This window comes from Odontomachus brunneus, unplaced genomic scaffold (genome assembly GCF_010583005.1).
Source record: "Odontomachus brunneus isolate Ranch 3 - 2012 unplaced genomic scaffold, Obru_v1 Obru_scaffold_058, whole genome shotgun sequence".
In the NCBI taxonomy this organism is placed as follows: Eukaryota; Metazoa; Arthropoda; class Insecta; order Hymenoptera; family Formicidae; genus Odontomachus; species Odontomachus brunneus.
Genome location: NW_022639508.1, coordinates 463674 through 480072, shown reverse-complemented (window position 1 = coordinate 480072; position 16399 = coordinate 463674). Strand labels below are relative to the sequence as shown.

The 16399-nt window shown below is 50.9% G+C and overlaps 1 protein-coding gene across 5 annotated transcripts in view; it reads left to right on the top strand.

The window, feature by feature from the left end:
* LOC116845846 (uncharacterized protein KIAA1522-like) overlaps positions 1–16399 on the top strand; it is a 280571-nt gene that overhangs the window by 165411 nt on the left and 98761 nt on the right. The gene's annotated exons all lie outside the window — the stretch shown is intronic.

The following is a 16399-nucleotide window of genomic DNA, read 5'->3' as shown; positions in this document are numbered from 1 at the left end:
ACCCGCATAGGTAGATAATGTACGCGGGAACTCCGGGCTCTCCCTTCTCCCTCCTTCTCCTCCTTCTCCTCCTTCTCCCTCATTGGTCACCCTTGTCCTCCCTCGACCGGCTTGCTCTGTCTCTCTCCTCACTTTGTCCTTTGCCTCCGCTTTTTCTTCTTTTCTTCCCTTTTTCGACCGCAGAATCGTGTCCGAATCGTTTGATCGGCCGTCTCGATCGAAACGGAGGTCATTATGGCGTCGCGCTTATCGACGATTTGATAAACAGCGAATGGGCGATCGCGACGCGAGACCGCGGTCGAGATGGTATTTCGATGCTTGGACGCAACTACCAGCATTAACGTCGTTCCCGTTCATCTAGGTACCCCATAATCATCGTAACGAGAAACGATCTCGAAGTGTACGTTGAGAGGCCGCGGTCTCTATTGGTATCGAACACTTGTCAATAAAATATTGATTCTCGCTGCACTCCTTTTTTCTTCCTGTCGCGACGGAGTCTGGCGGAGCGCCTTGCATCCGTCAGTGGTGGATTTTCATCTTCACCTTGTTCGCGCTCGTCTCGATCTTCGACTTTGAGATCGGAATCGCGCGCGCGCGCGCGCTCTCGAAAGTAAACGGCCGCTCTTCCCTCCACGTCGGCGACACGCGCGCGGCAACAAGTCCCCCGGGCACCCTGTCGTTCCAACAGGTGACAGGGGAAGTCCTTAATCGCGTCATGACGTTTTCATATCGGGAATCGCGCGAGTCACGTCGCTTAATTGCCCGTGCGAATCGTTGAATGCCGGAGCGCCGGCCGAGTGCGCGCACGGCACGCGTTTATCTTTCGGGAAACACTCTCCGGCGTTCGTGAATCGGAAGAGAGAGAGAGAGAAAGAAAGAAGGAAAGAGAGAGAAGGAGAGAGGGGAAGAAAGAGAGAGAGAGAGAGAGAGCAGTCTACCTGACATTATTATTAACGCGCGGCCAGGACGTGTGAGGACGAGTGGCGAGTTTACTGTCGATAACGAGCCATCGAGCGGAGAAGACGAGTTCTCTCTTCTCTCCATTCAGGACGGCCGGACGCGTCGAAAAATCACAACCGACAAATGACAGATGGCCACGCGGGCTTCGCGTCCGCGATGGCCAAGCGGAGGGATCTATCGCGAGGAAAGGAATCTGACGACGCACGAGGGGGCGGGTGGAGGGGAGCTACCTCGGTGAAGTACAATAAACAATCCGCGGGCTCTATTATTCGGCCGGCTGGAAAAATATATGTAGGTCGGTTGCGGGAACATCAGGACGTCGTGGAGTCTGCGTGATTACGGTGACGGCCGGCCCTTCCGGCTCTCTCGCGCGCGATCTTATTAAACGCAACGTTTATTTACTCTATCGGCTGAGTTGTTTATTTATGCGCGCGTGTGCGCGCGCTTCCCCGACGCGCACGGCGCGTTTAATAATGCGGCATTATGCGCGCGGAAATAGCATTTTCACTTAGCGCACGCGCGCGTGCGCCCGCGCGCTGTACATCCGTCCATCCATCGATATTCCTTGACAGCAACCTTTAACATTCGCGCGATTAGAGAGACGTCTCTAATATAATGTTACACACACGGACGAGAAACTCCGAGATATTTGCAATCTGATCTCTCAGTCGAGAAAGGACAATTTCTTTTGACTTTGATGAGGAATTTTTGTCGACGCGTCAGGCTTAGATTAGCGGATCTCGCTGCCTAGTGAGAGATCCGCGCGAGATAAATGACGTGGTGTAATCAACGGGCTTCTGACGATTAGACGGGGAAATTACACGCTCGTGAATTGAGTTGAATCGAGCCGCGGCTCCGAGCAACTCGGAAATGCCGATATCGACAATTCGGCCGGAAAGGGACAGCTTTGATAAGACGAAAAGGGAGATGGAAAGAGAGATTTCACTACTGCGGTTAATTATAGTTGGCCGAGAATATACTTGTTGCTGAAATCAGGAATTTCCCGCTATAACTAAAACTATCGCTACTGCATCGGCTTTGCAGTTAAATATATGCTTATTGGCAACTATATGCTATTAGGTAGCTATATATTACAACGAGATTTAGCTACCGCACGCACACACAAACACACACAGAGATTCTTGCTTCTGCAGCGAACTTTTTTCCCGTGTGCCTGCTGCGCGCGCGGTAACATTTGGTCGTAAGATAACCTGCGATTCGCAGGTGCCGCAAGAATGGTGCTCGAAAATGAGGTACGCGTGAAGCAATAGTCCAGAGGCTCCTCGGTCGTCTCGGCTGTTGCCGATTACCATTAAGATAGAGAGAACTCCCGCATGCGCCTCTGCCCGTCGCGATAAAGCGAAAGTTCGATGACACTTTATTACGGTCTAAACGCTTCGATTGCGTTTCAATGAAAACTAATTTGACTTTTGATAGGTAGGATACGCTGGGATTGAAAGGTTAGAATGGTGATCAATCTTGATAACGAAAAGCTTCCGAAAGGAGTATTATCGGTTTTATTGTAATGCGAAGACGTAATCTGTAAGATTCGTGATTGAACGAATTTTAAAAATTTTCCAGTTGACTACCGTAAGTCAACTCGTGATATAGGAAATTTATGAATTAAGTAAGTTAGTGTGGAAATGGTTGGCGGGAAAAATTCGCGACGGCAACTTCGAAGTGAGATTTGCAAGTCGCATGAAAGCTCTCTTTCTCTCTCTTTCTTTCGGACCAGACAGCTTCCAATGGGATGTCGATATAACGAGACGTGAACTACACACCTCGCGGACCTATGAAAATGCAAATGACGCGGGGGGATCTCTCGCGCGGATAACGTCTTTTACGACGACGCTGCGCCGTCGCCGTTGATCTTCACGGGCGTGAGTAACGTTCCAATCGCGGCAGCAAATCTCGTTCGCGCGAGTAGCCCGGCTACTCGAGATCGTTGTCGATCAAACGGCGCTTTGAATACGAACGAGTCCGGCGAAATTCCTGCCAACTTCTCACTCCATCCCGACCTTCGTAACGGCCTCCCCTGTTCGTTCTTGCGGCAGTTGCAACGTCGTGTTTCGGGTTTCACGTATCGTCATCCCTCCGCCCGTACAAATACGTCGTGATATTGATCACGGGTGACAGCGCGGTCTCTTGGATTGCTTTAGAGAGTAGGAGAAGAGAACACGCTCGAAAATATCGTTTTATCGATTAATGTCGAGATCTGCATTAAGATAAAGATACCAATGCCTGAACACTAATAAAACTGTTATCCCAAAGTTAGATTTTCAAAGTCCAAGAAATCTTCTGTGTGCAATATATTCTAATTTTGAGGGTTTAAATATTCAGATTTCAATATGAAATCATTAAGAATATTCAAAATCGAGCTGTCAGTGTCCAAGTATTTAGGTACTTTTACTTTAATCACTTATGTTGGTTTCTCTAGAAGTGAGCAATCTTTATTGATATTATAGAATATCAATACATATCAATATATATCAATATATATCAATATATTATTGATATCATAGATATTATGAGCAATCTTTATTGATATTATAGAATATCCTCGTACACTTTTGATTTGACGGTAATTTTCGACACTTTGACAAACACGATTCTTGACGACGAGAGTTCGTTCGTAGTACCAAATGACGTAGAAAATACGGTTGGATCAAAGGGTTGCTGTCTAACCGTGCGATCGATGGTCCCGCGGCTTTGAGCACATTTAGTCGTCGCGTTGGCACGTCTGCTTACCAAGTATTTGGCACGGTGTCGTTGGTGGCGTGTCGGTATGACGACCCAGACGAGAGAGACGTGTGGACGGAATACAAAGCGTCGTCCTTCTTCGCGAAGCGTGGTCGAGTGATTCCACCGCGGCTTACAATTGGCCGCAACGCGTCGATAGCGTTTCTTCCGTCGCATCGATCTCGCGAATTAGCCGCGTCAGCCGTAAATTCGCGACCTAATTAGGCACACGTCGCGTCTTTCGATCGGGCGAGTCGTCGTTCAGGCCGATTCTCGGCCGAGATGTGCGATCGGGCGGTGGACGTGGAGGAGCAATAAGCGTCGGATGCGAGGGCGCTGAAACGGCAAAGGGAGGAAGGCACTTAAGACTCGTTGCGTCCCGAAGACGTCTCGCAGCACTCGTATTTGTGCCTCCACCATCTCTAACGAGAAACCGGGAAAGGGTAGAATAAGGCCGCTCTCGCCGCTCCGTCCTTCTCGCTCTCTGTTTCCCTTTTTCCCTTCCTCCCGTCGGCGCCACCTTACGCTCGACTGTCTCTTAATTTAGATGCCGCCCTGTGAAAATATTCTACCCCACACCCGAGGAACACCCGTTCCCCTTGCCGTCCCGGTCCAACCGTGCCCCTTCGTTATTGCGCCGTCGACTATAGAAACGCCGTAAACACGTCGCGGCCGCCGGAGACGGGATAAAACGTCGGTTTTATGCGAAGGCGTTACCGGACGAGGGAGATTCTCCTCCGTGATAGAGACATGTTTTCAGGTATTACCCGGCCGTGGACAGGTACGGGCTCTTAGAGCGGCGTTACGAGCACCTTGGAACGCAAGCTCGCTCTTAATCGGGAGACACCGGGCCCTCCGAGAGCTGAGCTCTGAGCTTCTTTCTCCTTCTATCTCCCCCTCCCTTCTCTCTCTCTCTCTCTCTCTCTCTCTTTTTCTTTCTTTCTCTTACTCTTCCCGGAGAACCGAGAATCACCGCGACTCGTACCACAGACTATTTTCGTATCCATGAAAGTTGAAAACTGCGTACCAATTAAATCACCGATAACGGAGGAACTGCGCGCGGCCGCTTCAAAGAATCAAGTCCACGACTTCGCGCCATCCGCGTCTTTAGAGAGCGAGAGCGACAAAAGTTCAGACCTTGTACAAATTTGAGAATTTTATCCGGCTTTCGGAAAAAGAAACGAAAATAGGTATTTATCTTCGTCGATGCGACTTATGTCCACGCTATCTTGGCGAATGAAAGATACGGACTCAGTAAAGTATAACCATAATTCTCCGCGCCTTCGTGCGCATCTCCGCGTCGTCCTCGGCGCAGTTTCCCCGCATGCTCAATCCAATAAATAAACTCGAGCCGAGAGAGGACGATTCGCTTTCGTGCGCTTTTCTGAAACCGGTCCTGCGCCGCTCGCGAGTGTCCTCCACTCTTCCCCGCTGAACGTTCCGCCGAACGTCCCGCCACCGACCAGCCGACCGTCCCTTTAGCGACGTAATTGTTTTCGGATGGAACAAACGCGAGCCGCCTTCCGCGGCACCCACACCGGTTCCCTTTTGTTTCCGAGGAGGCGCTCCTCCCCGAGGAGTTAGTCCCTTCGATCGTCCGGGGTCCCGGAAGTCGACGGAGTCACGTCGTTAATAAAGGCACGGTGAGCGCGCAAGGGGCGCCAGCACGGCTTCTCTTTAGCCAAAGATACGTGACGTTTATGGCGAAGGACGGTAAAGGTATGCCCGTTGGGCCCCTAATATATATATATATATATAATATATATATATATATATCTTTCCGTCTTTCTCTACCTTCTCCTCGACTGAATATTCAGAGGATAAGATTCGGTGGGCGTAAACGTAACGCTTTCCTCGGACTCCTCTCATTTACCTCTTCTTCCTCTTCTCCTCTTTCTGTCTCCTCCTCCTCATTATCTTCTTCTTACTCTTCTCCATCACACGTCATCCACCCGAAGATCGCGCGACGTGGGTAAGCGTTTCGGGAATCCTTGTGAAAAACCCTGACACGTTCTTGCTGAAATTAATTAGTTCCTCGAGGTCTTGTTTCCCGATGGCGTGCAGCCGAGTGCTGCGTCGAGTCTCGTAATTAATCTCGCACACAGGGTGGACTACCGAGTCTGCAAATTCATGGCGAACACGCGGATGTGACTCAACGTTGGCTCGTTTATTTCCCGAACGACGAATTCCGCGCGCGTTCTCGAGCGGAGAATTTTCGTCGTATAGCTTCATAACGCGCCGACCGGACGTCTTCGTTTTCTTCCGGCCGCATTGCGTCGCTCCTTGGCCACGAATGCGTGCGTTCGGCCGACCGCAGCGGTGGATTTCCTCGTCCCATTGCGATCGGCCGTAATGATCCGTGCGGTTTTCATTGGCGTGAAATACGCGACGTTTACGCCGAGTGAGCGAGCGAAGAACGGAGCCCTGACCGTAAGCACTCGCGGAAACGGAGCGAACGGACGCGACGTTGAAGTTGGCGTAGATCGCAAAGCTAAACTCCAGCCGTCTTCGCTTCGTCCGATTGTCTGGAAAATGGCGGGACACGATTTACATAGTTTTACTCGCAATTTGAATATCTTTGGGAAACGAATATTTTGTTCGACGCGTTATAAACGCGGCGTGATCTCACAGTCGAGTCTCTGAATTCCACAGTTAGGTCAGACTCCAACCGTTGGAACTTCACGTTGGGTCAAAGTTCTCGGAGAGAAGGTATTTTTCGGTCGGCCGGTCCGCCCGAGTGAATTCTCTTGGGCGTCCCTTCGGGGTCTTTAGTTCTCGTCATCGGCCGCCTCGTGGTCCCGGCCTCGAATCGAGTGGGCTGGCATGGGCTGGTGGAGGTCAGTCGTTTGTAAAGTCGATGCGTAACCCGACCTGACTACAGGCACGTCCCGCGGGTCGTAGCCTGCTGTTTTTATCTGGCCATATTTCAGGATGATTCCACGCTTAATGTTCCCGCGCCAGTCCGCCTCGCCTCTTACGAAGCGATACCGCGGCCACGGTGACAACTTAACCCGGCGGTTGTCCACGTATCGTGCCATGGCAGCGGCTTTACGACCGTGTCGAACCGTCAACTTCGCGGGGATGCCCCTTCGCGATCGCGACACACGTGCGCGCACCGACCGCAGGATCTTTTTAATAACCTTCCGCGCGATAATTTGATGATCATGGGCGATGGAAAAATCCGGTGATCTTATGAGAATAAAACAAATAGAAAGATAAATACTTGATCACTATCTATCAAATACTTGATAGAAAGAAAGTAGATAAACTCGCAAGGAGTAAGGGAGACCAAAGCAAGTCGTAGATTTTTATTAAATAAGTTTCTCTCACGTAGAATGTATTTGAGAAAAAAAAAATATCTGAAAAATGGACACTATTTATTTGTTATTAATAATATTATTCCTTTATTTAAGTTCTTTTGTTTAAATAAAATGGACAATCGCTTTCACATGAAAGGCAAATGTTCTCAGAAAATGTATATTTTCTTATTTGAAAAACGTCTTATATTGGTAAATGCGTTATTAGCACCCGGAGTAGAGAAGAGAAAGTATTCTTTACTTCTTAGATATCTTTTTCATCTCATTACACTTGTGAGATATTCCAGTTGGGATATTTCACAAACGGAGGCACGAAACTCTCTCGCTTTCTTTCTTTCTCTCTCTTTCGAGAGAAAAGCCCGAGTTTCTTAAATCATAATTGAGCGTGAGGCAAAAGTGACAGCTCTTTACCCGCAGGAACGCACGTGAACCGTGAAGGACAGATTCTGCGGGCTTTGCGTTCGCGGAGAGGCCTAAACTCGCGTGCGCGCGTTTCGCTCGCGTTTATGATTCTGAAATATCGCCGAGCGCGCCTACTTACCGTGTGCGCCGGGAATTAGCGGACCATGTCCGCGCACGAGGCCGGAACATTTCCTCAGAGAGGATTATTAGCACTCGCTCGCGATAGAGGTGCGCGCGAAACGCACCTCCGCGACAGTCGAGCGCGGCGCTCATTTTAGCTTTCAGTTGCAAAAAGGCAACTTAATCGCCGGTCGATATTTCAAGGCTCGCGTTTATCAATTTGTGTCAACCGCGCGCGTTATTAAATCTACCTCGTTAATTCGACCTTGCATTGCCGGCCTCGTTGTCGTCAGCGATAAAGTGTCGCGTCGAATCTCTTGCTTCGTTTAATTCGCGATGTTGCTCGATTCCCGGCCAATGGAAATCCGTGCGAAACGGCCGCGCGATCACATCGAAATTCATACGCGGCCAAGACGGACGTCTGTGTCTCGGGACACAGTCACGAGGTGGTGCAACCACCCCGGCTTTTGTAATGATCCGGACTAAATCATCGACGGCGTAGTAATGGATTTCTGAAGGAGGTGGCAGCCGATCATTACCGGTCAGATTGATGTGCCGCGATTCTATCGCGTCATTATCTAAATTATATTACGTCGAGCCGCTGGATTTTTCGCCGGCGCCGCCGCATGAATTATGACGGATTGTGTCGGCTCTCCCTCTTGCTCGCGTGAATTCGCGCGAGCGTTTCTCGCGTTTTCGCGCTTCGTCGCAACGGGCGAGACACGCGATGGGCAATTCTTTTGCCACCGCGATGTGCTCGGCGAGCTTGACTCGCGAGAATTGAGAATAAAATCCTCTTTCCGAGCGCACGCGCACAGTGCTAACGCGAGTTTCGCCGACGATAAGTGGATTCCTCGATCTGTCCACCGACCTATGATCTCGTGCTCGACGACGCGTGAACGAAGAAAAAACGGCCGTACACGGCGTTACCTTAGCGGGCAACCTCCTGGCACTTTTGCCATCGCGGATATACCGGTCTCTCCCGCGCGATAAAAAGACTTCATTATATCGGCGAGGCAGATTAATGCGAACTGGTGGTGTCGGCGAGTCGTCCAACCGCGGCGGCCTGTTGTTGAGCGTCGAAAGAACGGCGATCCGATTAACTAATTAAACGGGATCTCGCGTGCGGCATATTGCGGAGTAGGCAAGAGAGTTTTCTGCGTGTATTATCGATGGCGCGAAAGATTAAATTGCCGAGGGGGAGAACACAAGGATCGATACGCCGGTGTCAGCGCGCAGTTAATATCGACGCGGTAATATGCTAATAGGTCACGGTATCACGACATTTTATTGTTAACGTTTAATGAGATCACTGATATCGATCATAAAGGTTACCACCGCGGCAGATAGCGGCCGGCTAAAATAACGTCGTGACCTTTACGATCGCGTACACGATATGCCGGCGCATAATGGCCAACAGCGTTGTAACAGCGCTGATTACGATATTCTTTTTTTCCCTCTCTCTCTCTCTCTGTGTGTGTTTCTTTTTCTCGTTTTTCTAACGAATCGAACTCGTTCCGTGCAAAGTGAATTATCTATGCGCCGCGATCGGCATGCTCGTCTTACGCAATACCGTTCCACCACGTGGATTTCATTGTTTTCCGCGCGAGAATCGATCCAGTTGCACAATTTCACGTTTTCACAATTGTTGCGTGAGCGGATTCGCATTTTTTTTTAACCATCAGCGGCAAACTCGCGAAGGACGACGGCGTGAATTCGTATATTTGTTCGTAGAGAAGGCTGTGAAAACATTTCCTTACACATTCTCTCTCTCTCTCTCTCTCTCTCTCTCTCTCTCTCTCTCTTAAGAATCTTTTGATCCCGTTGACAGACGTGCTATCAGCGAGTTTTCTTCGCGGTTCTCTCAGAGAGTCAGGTCGAGTCGAGCCGTTTCCCAAACGAGCGTGGCTCGTTGAATCTAAATCAGCTGAAATCGCGCTCGGCACACATCCGTACGCAAATACGCGGCGGGCAGCATCAGCGCGCGTCTCGCGAGAGAACGAGACACAGAGCGACATCGTCGTCGTGATCGCGATAGCGCGTAGTCAGCGTTTCCATAACAGTTCGCGCAAATGGATCTGGTCCGAATCGGGCTTAACGTGTGTTCGAGAGAGAGAGAGAGGGAGAGAGAGAGAGAGAGAGAGAAAGAGAGAGCGCACGAGGTCGCACACGCACAAGCCGTGCAGGAGGCACCAGGGTGTGGGTAGACTAGCGGGTAACTCACTCTAGCCGGTGGCTGCTGCCGCGCAGCTCATCTCGGTCGAGCCGCTGTGAACCCCGGAGCTCCGAACGAAGCCCCGAGGTTGAGCCCGAAGGTGGCGGCCCCGGGGCGTCGGGTCACCCAGATTTCAATCTAGATACAGCATTCCACGGTTAATTAGTACTGGCTGACTGGCCGTGAGCTCCGTCATTGGGCCGAACTCCTGCTACGCGCGTCGGCTATCCGCTGCGCCCATCGTTGAGTCGCGCGAGCGCCGGCTCCGAGTGTGTCCGTGTGTGTGTATGTGTGTGTGTGTGCGCGCGCGTGCGCGCGCCTGTACACGTGGTGTGTACATCGGCGCAGACGTCGGGCACCATCGTGTACATGCACGTTGGTCGTTGGCCGCTACACGTGATATGCCCCTCGTGTTTGTATTTGCACGGCCGGTAGCCGAGCACAGCTCGACTCGTTGTCGAGCATGTGAAGCGGCCGATATATATCTGGCGAGACTGGCTCGTTTGCAGCGCGTCGATAATTCGACAGTAAATATGAGCGGCCTTTATTTCGGCCGGGGTCGGTTCGCTCGGCCCAATCGCTAGGCGATTAGACGAGGCGGGGGCCGAACCTCCCGAGCCTTCAGATCGAAGGAGCCTTATCACTCCATCGCGAATTCGTCGGCGATTTATGATCATCGTAAATTCCAGTGTTCTGTTTTAAGAAGATAGGCGGGCAGTCCACACGGAGAGAATATTTTATAGTTTCTTTTTTTTATAGTTTCTTTATAGAAATCCTTTCCAGCTTCTGCTGTGCTTCCCTTTGGAGGTAACAAACTGTCTCGGTACATTAAGAAAGAAAAAATATTTGACGATTTATTTGTGGGGTGTAAAGTTCATTTTTTATGGGACAAAGTTTATTTCTGCTAGTAAGCTTTATATTTCATACAATTTTTTCTCAGTGTAAGGCCTGTCTCCCTGGGGAAAGTGGTAAATTTTTTAAGAGCACATTTTAGTCCCTAAGACGTTCTAAATAGCAGATATAAAATATGAAAAGACAGTCAATCACTGAGGGTTGATGTCGATCCCTCGGTTACAAGACGCTACAGTAATCTTTACTATGAAATTCTCTCCGTGTAAAGTGTCGCGAGAGAGAGGAACTTGTCGCGGCGGAATGATTGATTGAGTTGCGGTGGGACACGCATCAACTCAGAATGATATTACTCTAACCAACCGGCGTCTTCGTCATCGAGATTTCCATTTGTGCCTTTGTTAGAATTTATGATTCATAATCGCATTCGCGCGAACGGGGCAAGCTGCACCTGGACAGTCGCACATTGGCATAGATTGTTATCTCTGCATTGTCAGGATTTTTTCTCGGCGTTGGCGACGCAGCACTTGCAAAATTTACGGAGTGAACATTTAGGCGTGGTACAATTCCGCATTCGCCGCGACAGTCGGGACGGTAAATCGCGCCGAAACGCCACACCGCGGGGCACAGACTAAAATTATTCTCGCATTGTCATAACTTTCCTCACCTGCGTAACTGCCGGCAAAGATTTACACGCGAGACTTGAGAGGGAGCGTTAAAAGAGAGCGAGAGCTTAGTCACCGCGATCCTTTTATTTATTCGGTTGTTTTATTTTCTTCGATATAATTGATGAGGGCACACACGTCCGTTAATATTAACGTTCAACATATACGCACACAGAGCGCTTAAAAATCGTCGCCTTTAATTGTGAGAGCAGTCTCCTTCATGAAAAGCGATACCTCTTCAGAAGAGAGCATCTCCAAAGTCGCGAATATAGTTTCTCATGATGTCCACGTGAGAATTCATGCAAATTACGTAATGACGATAAATCTCTGAGAGACAGCGCGCTTCGACGATGTTTTCCGCTCGAGAGGCGACAGACACTTGAAGTCGCGGTCACGGAAGGAACCCGGGAAGGTGAGGCCTGTAGAGAGAAAAGAAACGGGGTCTCGCGCGACCGACGGTCGTGCGCCAGGAAGTGATCTCGAGAGGAGCGCGAGATCGCGAGACGTCGATCGATCGCACGACGTCTCGCGCGGGATATAGAGAAATTTCTTGCCGCTGTCGCGTTTCTCCTGCGGTGACACGGTGGGCGGCAGGAGCGCGCGAGCAGACGAAGATATACGTGCGACACGCGAGCACTCTCGCTCTTACCCGGAAAGAGAAGGTCGCGAGTGCAGGAGCCGCGATATCTCTCGGGCATTTTTACGACGGCGGTCCCGGCAGCAGCTTTTCTTTAGTCGCGCGCGCACGCTGAGATTCATCAGCTTTGATCCCTTGATTCCTGAAACCACCGCGATATCGCGCCAGCTTGCTTTTATGTAATATCACTCTTTCCCGCGTACATTATTTTGTGTGTGCCCAATGTTCAGACGGGAGTGCTGTTTCCGTAGATAAGAGATACAACCCGCGATTTTCCCCGAGATCACGCATGATTCGTATGTCGAGCGCGAGAGTTTTTCAGCCGCTTTCGCCACGGTCATGCGCGACCTTTCGCCTAATCGAAACCGCCGCGTATCCAGGCGGGGGTTAATTACGCTACCAGCCGCCATCAATTACAATTACGGACAGGCCACAAATCGCCGACGTAAATCCATCCCCGCGAAACAATAATCCCATCCCCGTCGCGGTCGGAGACCCGGTCGATCTCCAGCGGGATCAAGATCTTAAGGACGCCCGGAGGTTGCCTTAAGGTCGAGGAAACAACGTGCAGGACAGACGGCAGCAGCAGCAGCAACAGCCGCCGCCGCCGCCGCCGCCGCAACAGCAGCAGCGCGCACAGCAGGCTGCAGGAGCAATCTCCTGGACAATTAGCCCGCAGTTCGTGACGGGTACCTCCTCCTGGGTCCTCTCCCGATGCGCCTTTCTGCTTCTTCTTCTTCTTCTCTTGCGTCAGCTCCCTCCTCGTCTTCCCCGGCTGACCAGGATTCCTCCTCTTTCTCGCTCGATTCGCCCCCTCCTCGTCGCGCCTTTCTTCCACTTCTCGTAGCCTCGCCCTACCACGTTTTCTCTCATCCGGTCGAGAGAGAGAGAGAGAGAGAGAGAGAGAGAGAGAGAGAGAGAGAGAGAGAGAGAGAAAATAGGAACGCGAGAGGGACAAAGATCCGTGTCTCCTCTTCCCAGAGAGTCTCGGAGAGATCCTACACTCTACCTGCCGCTTATACCCTAATGACCTGGCAGGTGCGGCGCCGGCGTGCCCTCTTCGTACGGGGCCACCCGGTACGTGATGCCTCCGAAAAGGTCCATAAGATCAACGTGCGCGTCTCGCGTTAATTTGCCGGTTTTTTTTTTCTGGAAAGCCGATTTCGTTGCGTGCGATGAGTCGAGAATAGGTCGGAGGTAGGGAAAAATGAGAGTGTTCAGTGCCGATGGTGCGGGAGGATTTTTCGATGGATATTATTAGACGAGTTCGAGACGCTATTCCCCGTGAATTACCGGTGCTATTGTGCGGTAATAATTACGTGCGCATGTTCGTACAAGCGGCGTAAAGGATGACTGAAAAGGCCGCGTCGCGGCCTCTGATCGCTATTCCGCGCGCGGGAAGACATTCATCGTCGGTCACCTCGCATTTCTCCTCGAGTTCGCCGAGCCGGTAACGACAGCAGGCAGCGCGATTTTCGCAATACTAATCAATGCGCCAACTGTTCCTCTCTCGAGTCGACCGCGCGCGCGCGCGCATGCATTATCGCCACCGCCGCTGTTGTACGGCTATTTTGCATCGCGCCGACGTATGTATAGAAACACACGATGCGCCCTCGGAGGGAATACAAAGCGCGCCTTTAGCAGAGTGTTAGGATAAGGCGTTGAGGGAAAAGCGGCTCTCTCTCCCTCTCTCTTTCTCTCTGTGTGTCTCTCTGTTTTTCGCTCGCTCTCTCGCGTTTCCCGGCCAAACTCGATCGCACCTTGTCGCGCGTGTCGCAAAGTCGAGCGCGATTTGTTCGAGGAGACACTCGACACGATCCCGGCTCCGGCTTGCGCGGCGCGGCCGATTAGCATCCAACTCGGAAAACACCTTCATCATCCGCGCTAAAATATTTATCCGCCAGCCGTCTTACCAGCCGGCACTCCGACTCGGGCGTGTTGCATCTCGGGCAATACGATGTAACATCTTAAATCGCTGTTAACTCTATCCGAAGACCATCAAGGAGTCGCACTCGCCATTACACTCGCCGTCTCTCCAGCTGTTGGTACGATCCTCCGAACGCTATCATCCACTGTGATTCGCACTTGTCAAGTTCGCATCGTTCTCCGGGCTCTGTGAGCAGGGGCTTTGGAGAAATTATATATAAATAGAGGCGCCACGAGTGATTTGCTATTCATCCTTAACGAGCGATGAATAGTAAATCCGATCAGACTCGGTGAGAAGGAGAGAAGGAGAGAAGGGACTCGAGTGTCAGGAAGAGCGCGGAGCTATCCTCGCTGCGCTCCTCGATGCGGCGCGTTGCCTCGCGGACGCTCCTTCCTGCCGGCGAGTTTCCCGCAGAATAACAACGAGCCGGAACAGCCGCCGTGGAGGTAGCTTCTTCTTCTTCTTCTTCTTGTCTCTCTCTCTCTCTCTCTGTCTCTCTCTCTATCGAGTAAACGCGGCAAGACTGGGCTTCGTAGAAAAGCGTGCGACTACTCTGACAAATTGGCGCGGGTTGCTCCCAACGGAGACGGCCGCCGCTCGGTAGGATCGACGGCCCTCGATCACTCCGAGCAATTAATTATCGGCCGGCCACTACCTCCTAGGAGATCTCGCGGCGTTAGTCGTACGGCTGAGAAAGAACGAGAGAGAAAGAGAGAGAGAGAGAGAGACACGCGTGGCGTGGGCGAGGTGCGAACGATCCATTCATTATACACCATCGGCGGCCTCTTGTCCTCTACCGGTCCTTTACGTCGCCGTGCTCTCCGCGCCTCCCCTTCGTTGTTATTGTCGCACGAGCGCGTCCGCGAATATGGGACACGGCCTTTCATTATCGCGCGCGTAACAAATCACCTCCATCGGCGCGCGATGCCCGTCATCACTCAGACTTGAATCTCGCGGCTGCTCCGTTTGTACGCGGTTGTTCTGGTTTTCGAGCAAGACTACCAGGCGGCTGGCCAGGTCCGGGAGAGCGCGCGAAATTGCGGCAACGGGTTAGAGAGAAAGAGAGAGGAGAGTTCAATCGGGTTTTGTATTCTCGCGACTCGCTGATCGCCGCGGCGCGGGATGCGGGCCGCGCGGCGGATGCGTTGCAGGAATCCGGAGACGATTGCTTCGTTAATATGGTCGGACAGTTAGTAATCGCCACGAGGTGATTAATTGCGGTAGACTCTCGCGACGATGTAGCGGCGCGAGGGAGGCTCGGGCGCCAATGGGAAAGAGGAAGATCCAAGAAGGAGACGAGCCGAGAAAGCGTTTGTGTGTGTGGGAGGTGTGAACAATTCATTAATTACGCCGCATCGCCTCACGCTGCCAAGTGCAGCGCGCGGGTGTGTTCCGAACGGTCCAATTGTTCGCACCTGTCGCGCGATGCTCTGAGAGCTACGACAAATTTACCGCGGCTTCTAGCACTCGTAGGAAAGAATCGGTTTAATGTGCGAGATTTGCGATGTTGAGAATGATTTCGTTTTCACGACACCTGGGACAATTAGTAGAGTTCGCGTGACATTTGCATGCGACGCGACGGAGCAATTGCGCCCGCGGAGACACACACAGTCGCCGCGATACGTTTCCAATGAAAGCCGCGGAGACGTGCTCGGAGACGATCATCGATCATCGATCATTGCGCGACGCGCGACTCGAGCGGCAGTCTCGTCATTTTCCACGGTGATCAAATCGATAGTCTTAACTGATTTCATAACTCAGCCCGCGCTCGTCGCCTCATCATGTCGGTGACAGGAGCGACCCGAACGAACGCGCGTTACAGCTCGTCCGCTTTACGTGATAATTCATGGCTGGCGCGAGAGTGGTTTATCAGCCTGGCGAGTAGGTCTATATGTCTCCCGTTGCGCCTCGGCGGAAAGATATTTCGCGACTCGCTCACTCGCTCATCGCAACGGGAAACAGCACGCGATAAACAGCACGTTCGGTGTGATTAGCTCTGCACTTCTATTGTCTCGCCTTTGCGACCTCGGTCAGCAGAACTCTTCGAAGCGGACGCGAGACGAAACGGGCTTGCACGTCGAATTGTTCTTTGACTGAAATAAGCAACAATCGAAATTAATTAATCATTGCACGTAATCACGAATAATTTCATCGAGTAGTGAAATTAATTATATATTATGAGTGATATTAATTATATATTATATATTATGAAATTATATATTATTAGTCAGTATATAAGGTCAAAGTTTAATTAATAATTAGTTTCATCAGTTGATGATATTTGTGACTTTATATATGACGCGGTTAATCAATTGATTGCTTTGCCGATTAATTTAGTCAAAGAAAATTTTCATCGATTAATTCCCAACACCGGTCAAGGCCTCAAGCAGAGACAAGCAATTCAAAATTCATCAATTGAGTATTCTTGAATTCTAAAGAAGATAATCAATTTGCTTATACTGTTTACGTGCGTTTTTTCATGTCCTGCCGACCTAAAGAGTTCCTTTAGGATTCTAACATTCAGACGGGAAATACGATAAACTAAATTCAATGAAGAGATAGAGGAAG